The 6,775-nt window shown below is 37.0% G+C and overlaps 1 long non-coding RNA gene across 1 annotated transcript; it reads right to left on the reverse strand.

Moving 5' to 3' along the window:
• Positions 1-602: 602 nt before the first annotated feature.
• On the reverse strand, positions 603-1,735 carry LOC113285623. Its single transcript, XR_003328815.1, has 2 exons — positions 1,695-1,735; positions 603-1,511 (listed from the first exon to the last, which is right to left on the reverse strand). It is a non-coding gene; the product is annotated as an uncharacterized LOC113285623 (long non-coding RNA).
• Positions 1,736-6,775: the final 5,040 nt, after the last annotated feature.

Raw genomic sequence — 6,775 nt, forward strand, 5'->3', positions numbered from 1 at the left:
TCCACAATCACGAGACATCAATCGTGTCACATGGGGGATATTAACTAGCATTTTGGTCTGGCGGTCTACGACACGTGTGTTCATCCACGATGAGAATGTGACTAACACTACACCAAATTCTGGGATTAGTAACAGAACTTAGCCGTTACTAAAACGGGTTGTAACGGCTCGTGCCTGTTTCAAAAGTGGGTGTTCCATTTTTTTTGTAACGGCAATGCAGCCGTTACGAATTCTTGGTTGTAACGGCGTCAGTAACAGCTCAGGGCCGTTACGAAATGACACGTGGTAATAGCTGAGGGCCGTTACGATTTTTTTGTAACAGCATGGTCGTAACATCCTCGAGCCGTTACTACGTGGCACATTAGTAACGTGCTGAAGACGTTACTACGTGGCATGTTGAAACAGCTTCTGGCCGTTACGATTTTTTTCGTAACAGTAAAAAAATTACTGCCAGTCAACATTGACCTGGTCAAAATTAGTCAATATTGACCAATTTTGGTCAAGTCAATATGACTGGCAGTTCACTTTCTGCCGAAATTCCAAAATATCCTGCATACACCCGTTCATCATCCACATTCAACAATAGCATCTTCAATCAATTCACATAAACATTCATATCAATACTCATTCAATACTTATCAAAAAGGAAAACAAATTCTTGAAGTACCAAAAAAATTCTAAGGGAATATGTAGAAACTTTCTAAGTTCAGTTCGTTCTCACTTATATCAAGTTCATTCCTATGTCCTAAGGGAATACAAGTTCTTTGTAGTACAAAGATCATGAACACTTGGTTCTGCAGCAAACCTACCTGGTATGTGTGGTAGAACACTTGGTTCTCCAGCTGGCATCTTTGATGAATCTTTCCCATCTCTGCAGCAAATCTTCACTCAGTTCTGCACCAGGCACAGTTTCCATATCCGAGATGATCTTTAATAAACAGGTAACACATGTGAGTAACATATCATCATTGAAATTGATGACTTTTCTAGACGCCATATGCCCATACTTATCATAGATCTTCTTATACAAAGTTTTGTACTCTTCTGGAATCTTTAAGTAGTCCACAAATTCAAATTCTTCCACTCTCCCTTGAGCGTAAGTGCTTGTAGACCCTGCAAGGGAAGGAATCTACAGAAGTCAAAGTTAATAATAAGGTGGAATCAGGAGCTTGGTATCTGTAAGAGGATATGTTCATTGTAGCGTCCAGGGGTTCCTCAACAAGCTCACCCACTTCAAGCGATTCAACTCCAGTAGTGTGCTCTTCCGAACAAGACAAAAAAAAACTCTCTATGTGTACATCATTGCCATGCAAGTCATTCACAGTGGTCTGGAGAACGTCAGTCTCATTCTCTGTTGCCCCGGATTCCTGGGTCAGGAGGATGGGGATGGAAGGCATCGTAGGTTCTGACAAAGGAAGATTTTCAGGTTCAGCATTACAAATTCCTTTTCCATCGGGAGGGTGTGATTCTTTCCTACTTATCTTTCTCTTTTTGGACAGATAGACATGAGCCTGTAATTTTTGGAAATACAATCAGATGTCTAAATACTAGGAAGGGTATAAACAAAAAAAAACTAAATAAGGCAAGAAAATGCGAGAGAAAGGAGAAACGACTACACATTATCTATAGTGTGTGAAGGACTAGCGATATATCAGACAAAAATTCCCAAGGAAGATATCTGATGTATATGTTACCAGATCCTCCAAACGGCGAGAAGCATTTCTGCCTGGAGACCACTCCCAAGCTTCATCACCCTCTCCATCTGAATCTATGTCTAAAGAAAACTCCCAATCTTCATCACTCTCTCCATCCAAATCACTATCTGGAGACAAGTCCAAATATTCATCTCTATCTCCATCCCTGACCTTCTTCTCCAGTATCCTATCTAAAGTTGTTTGACGTATTTCAATTGGTGTCATCAGGCTCTATTCATCTTCATCCAAAGGATCGATGAATGATCCAGTAAGCTGTAAATGGAACAAACAAACTTTAAAATCAAACAACGGTCATTATACTCTTCCAGGTTACCACTATGCTTAGAAATAAGGTATTTGCGGAAATCTCTCATCTTTCAACACACAAAGAATTATGCAAGCCAAAAATTACCAGTACAAAGTCAACACTTAGCAAACTTGCTTAGTTTTATGTTTACAATAAACGTATTGACTGCATCTGCTATGCGCCTACCACTAGCACCTAGTAATTCAGATCCGGCATTCCAAAACTGCCATGTAACTATTTTTAAGGTTTCTTGATTATTCCTAATCGAAACATGGAGGAAGGTTTGGCGGAAGAGAATAGTGAATGGATCATTGTGATACATGTAAATATAATAAAAATCCATGAGGATATCTCTGTTACAACTAACAACAATCCATAAGGATAACTCTGGAACTACTTACGTATATCGTGTGACTATAAAGACTTGAGTGAATGCGAACGACAAGTTGTCTAATATGTACAAGTACACATAATTAAAAACATATGTATTGTCAACAATTGTCATCATGAATTATGATCCCACGATATTCTCAACAAGAAAATTCTTACCAACAAGACAACTAATCCAGCACATGACTAGCAAAAGTTGAACCATGACAGAACTCTAGCATTCTTAATCCACATATAGTCATTGAATCAAGTGTTAAACATTTCAAACCGAATTTATCAAAAAGCAGTAGCAGTTGGGTAAGTAACATGTGAACTTTTTGAAACTCAAATAATCATATTCCTGAAATTTGTTGCATCAAAAAAGAGAACCATGTGCATTATCTCTCTCACATCATTAACTAGCATCAAAACTTCAGTCTCTAAGTAAGCAACTCCAGTCCATGATGTAACATTTACTTACATCTTGTTTCAGAGAGATCATGCCGTCGTTCATGATCTTTTCAGCCAGCATCCTAGTATTCCATCTTGCAAAACGAGGTTTGCATTTGCCTAGTTCACTTTCATTTTTGCTGATGGAGTGTGTAACTTCAGCAAACCAAAACTGAGAAAACAATAATATAAGCAAAGTCAGTTGTGAGTCATTATTTGGTTTCCCCTCATAAACATTCAGCACAACAAATATTCAAAATTACTTACCAATATGTATACGATACAACCCTTAACTGAATTGTAGGGTTTCTCGGCTTCTTTTAAAGATTCCAGCAGCAGTCTGGTTAGCAACAACATTAAATCTGTTGTTAGATAGAAAGCATGGATCAATATTAAATTTGGTTTCCCCTCATTAGATAGAAAACATGGATCAAATACATTGTTAGTAGTCTGGTGAGCAACAACATTAAATCTTAAAGGGGTTAATGCATATATACATACCCTAGCAGCAGAGTATATCAAGATGGTACTCTTACTTGCACATGATACATAAAATGAACTGTATAAGAACTTTCTGGCTTTCTAAAAGCCTTTAAAACTTTTACTTTCATGTAGGGATAACAGAGCTAAAGTTGAGTACCTTCCCCCAATCACCTAGAGAAGGTGTAGCACTAGCATTCCAAGCTCAATCCTACCTTCAATCATATGTGAACCCTAAAGAGATAGTCCATGTACCAGCTTTTAAAAAGTTCATATAATCAGCACCATAGAAAGAGAATTCACCACGTTCTACAACTTTACAAGTATTTGAGGTTCAAATATTCAAAATTGATGCCAAGTCAGAAATTACCTTTGTTATACTTTCTTTCCTTACTAACCCATGTCATAGAACTGCAAAAAATTGTTGTGAAGGCGTTTCTACCCTAATTTGTGTTCTTAACAACCTCAAATCTGACTTAAAAACATTAAAAATCCACAATACATCATACAATTCTAACTTAACTACTAACAATTGTAAACCGTATAAATCCATTTCAACTACAAAAAATTGAAAAAAAAAAATCCATAAATCCAATAAAGAAATATTCAGAATCCAAAAGATAAGATAAAATAAAAGTAAAAGGATGGAGATTGAAGTAGACCTGTTTGTTGCTTTCAACACCAATAGTACTCCATGGTAGAACTTACGAGGCATACCCTTAAGAATAGCAAGGATTGTTTTGAATCACAGCTTTGTCGATGACTGTTTTTCTAGATATAGTGATATTAATAGGGTTTTCTGAATTGATTCAGAGAAACATATGAAAAAACGAATCTAGGGTTTTCAGTTGAGAAAATCAAACGAGTATCTATTGGGAAAATTAATAACAGATCTGTGAAATTGAAACTGAAACCGAAATCGAAACCAAAACTGATAATGAATCTAAGTATCTTGGGTGAAGAAAAAGAAAGGAAGAGAGGCGGAGGAGAAAACAGAAAGAGAAAAAGAAAATGAGTAATGAAAAATCGATTCAAGGCTGGAGGAGAAAACCCTTATGCAGGGGAGGAAATATCCTTTGACGTTACTCTTCTTGGGTGGAAAAAGAATAGCAAACATGTGAATGGCACACGCACAAACTGCAAGTGTTACGACCCAAGTGTGACCAAGCGTGTGAGTGTCACGCCTATAAAAAATTTCGTAACGACCTGGCCTTGTTACGAATTTTTTAAAATTTAGTAACGGCTGCTGCCTGTTACGAAATTTTTGTAATGATCATTTGTAACAGGAAATCTGTAACGGCCCCAAAGCCGTTACGAATTCCTGTTACTAATCCGGGAATTGGTGTAGTGTAAGTCGTGCAAGCGGTTGAAGGAGATAACGAAGTAGTGGGTGGACGATCAACCAAGTCTCTGCACGATGAGTAACTGGTTTTGACACGATTTCCCACTTTCTCACTCTTTGAAAGCAACCGTCACAATTACTGGGATCAATGTGTCTACTATTCTAGCAATATAAATAAGTCTTTGAATCCATGATTGAAAAGAAGACAACATTCGTCTAAACAGAAGAATTCTGATCCGAGCTATCACTCTCAAGAATTCGATCAATCAACCAGAACTTATTCGAACTCAACAGTTCAAACTTGCAGAAAACTTAAACACATTCACAATCCTTGATCACCATTGATCTCACACATTTCTCAGCTTCCCTCCTACAGATCGACCCATCCTCTCTTGTGACCGAATTGACTCTGGAACGGCCATTGTCTTGGTTTAGTCCAGAGTTTTACAGATTTATCTCTTGAATTCAAGCATTCCCTTTTTGCAGTGCATCTATGTGAGGTTAAGCAGTTGCTCGGTTCGAGGAGTCTCTTTCGCACAGTCATCTCCTCAATTCTTTAAAAACCAGCAAATCGTTTTGCCCATTTACACCTGGTTTGCGAACACAGTGGTGAATTTCTAGAATCGTTTGTGTATGATTCTCATACTCATGAACTAAAACATTTATGATTTAAGGAATGCAATCTTAGAAAACAGTGGCTTAATGTTCATGAATTGATTCGTGTATAAGTACTTTGTACGATTTTCAATCAAACCGATTTCGATTCGATTTGTTCATATATATTTCTATGAGATAGTGAACAATTGAACAACTTTATTTGAAATAAAATTAGATTCATTTGATTATATTTCATGATTGATTGATCTTCATATTTGATCTAGAAGCGTTAGATGAATATTGTTAATACAAAAGTGTTCATATAGCTAACTTTGGTTAACTGTTATTGAGCCAACTCAATATAAACGTTTACATACTGTAAACCATATCTAAAAATAAGTATATTTCATTTGTGTGTAACAAGCTAAGACCATCTAACGGTGGAGATTGATTGCTTTATTTTTAAGCAGACTTAGCTTGAATCTTAAAATCAGGTTTTCATCTAACGGTGAATATCGAATACGTTGTTACCAAGTTATCTTAGCTTTGATTGAAAACAACCCTAATTTGAAAGACAAAATAAGGGAGAACTCTAACAACTGGGAACCTAATCCCGACACTTTCTTGTGTCCTGGTTGCGTACTAGAGTCGATCCTCCTTTAACCTAGGTTTTTCCAAAACCACTATAGGTTGACGACTTGAAGACTTCATTTGAGATTCGTGAAGCCAGATCCAACTATTTTTTCCGTAGTTGCGCATTCTGATCTTACTTGTTCTATCGTATTGATTTTTAGGGATGATTGGACTTTGGTACTTAGGTTTTGACCAACACTAGGCTTTGGTCTAACATTTATCCAATGTTAGGGCTTGGTTCCTGGAATGGACGTTGACCCTCGTTGACTGGGTTAAATATAAACTTCCGTTTATTAATTATTAAATAAAAACTAATTAGTTAACACCTTTAAGAGTCTGTTAGCACGTGATTCACTTAAAAAATCACATGCCTAGTGTTTGTGTTTCAGAAATACACTTGAAGAACCCAAGTTTATGTTCTTCCCCAAATTGAAAAATCCAAAATTGAACCCTAATTGGGAAAATTGAAGAACCCTTAATCGAAGAACCCCAAATTGAAGAGAATCTCAGGACAAAGAAAAGATTTTAAGTTGCAATTGGGGGATCAATTTAATCAATTACACCATACAGGTTAATATTTGAACATTCATATATAACAACACCAACAACTTTAGCTCCCTACCACTGAACGAACAATATGTCAAGAGAACCACCAAAGTAGCACCACCTCCATGGCCAACAACACAGAAAACCCCAAAAGCTATCATCATCACCACCGGAAGCTAACACCTCCACTGGAAGTAATCAACAACACCACTACCAGTAGTCATCACCTCCACCAGTAGCTGAAGTCACGAGCAACCAAGAAGAAAAAAATCTACCCAACAAACATATACCACCACCACCATCAGAAACATGAAGAATCGAGTTATTAACCCCAAGAAATCACCATTTATAAGACCT

This window comes from Papaver somniferum, chromosome 6 (genome assembly GCF_003573695.1).
Source record: "Papaver somniferum cultivar HN1 chromosome 6, ASM357369v1, whole genome shotgun sequence".
Taxonomy (NCBI): Eukaryota; Viridiplantae; Streptophyta; class Magnoliopsida; order Ranunculales; family Papaveraceae; genus Papaver; species Papaver somniferum.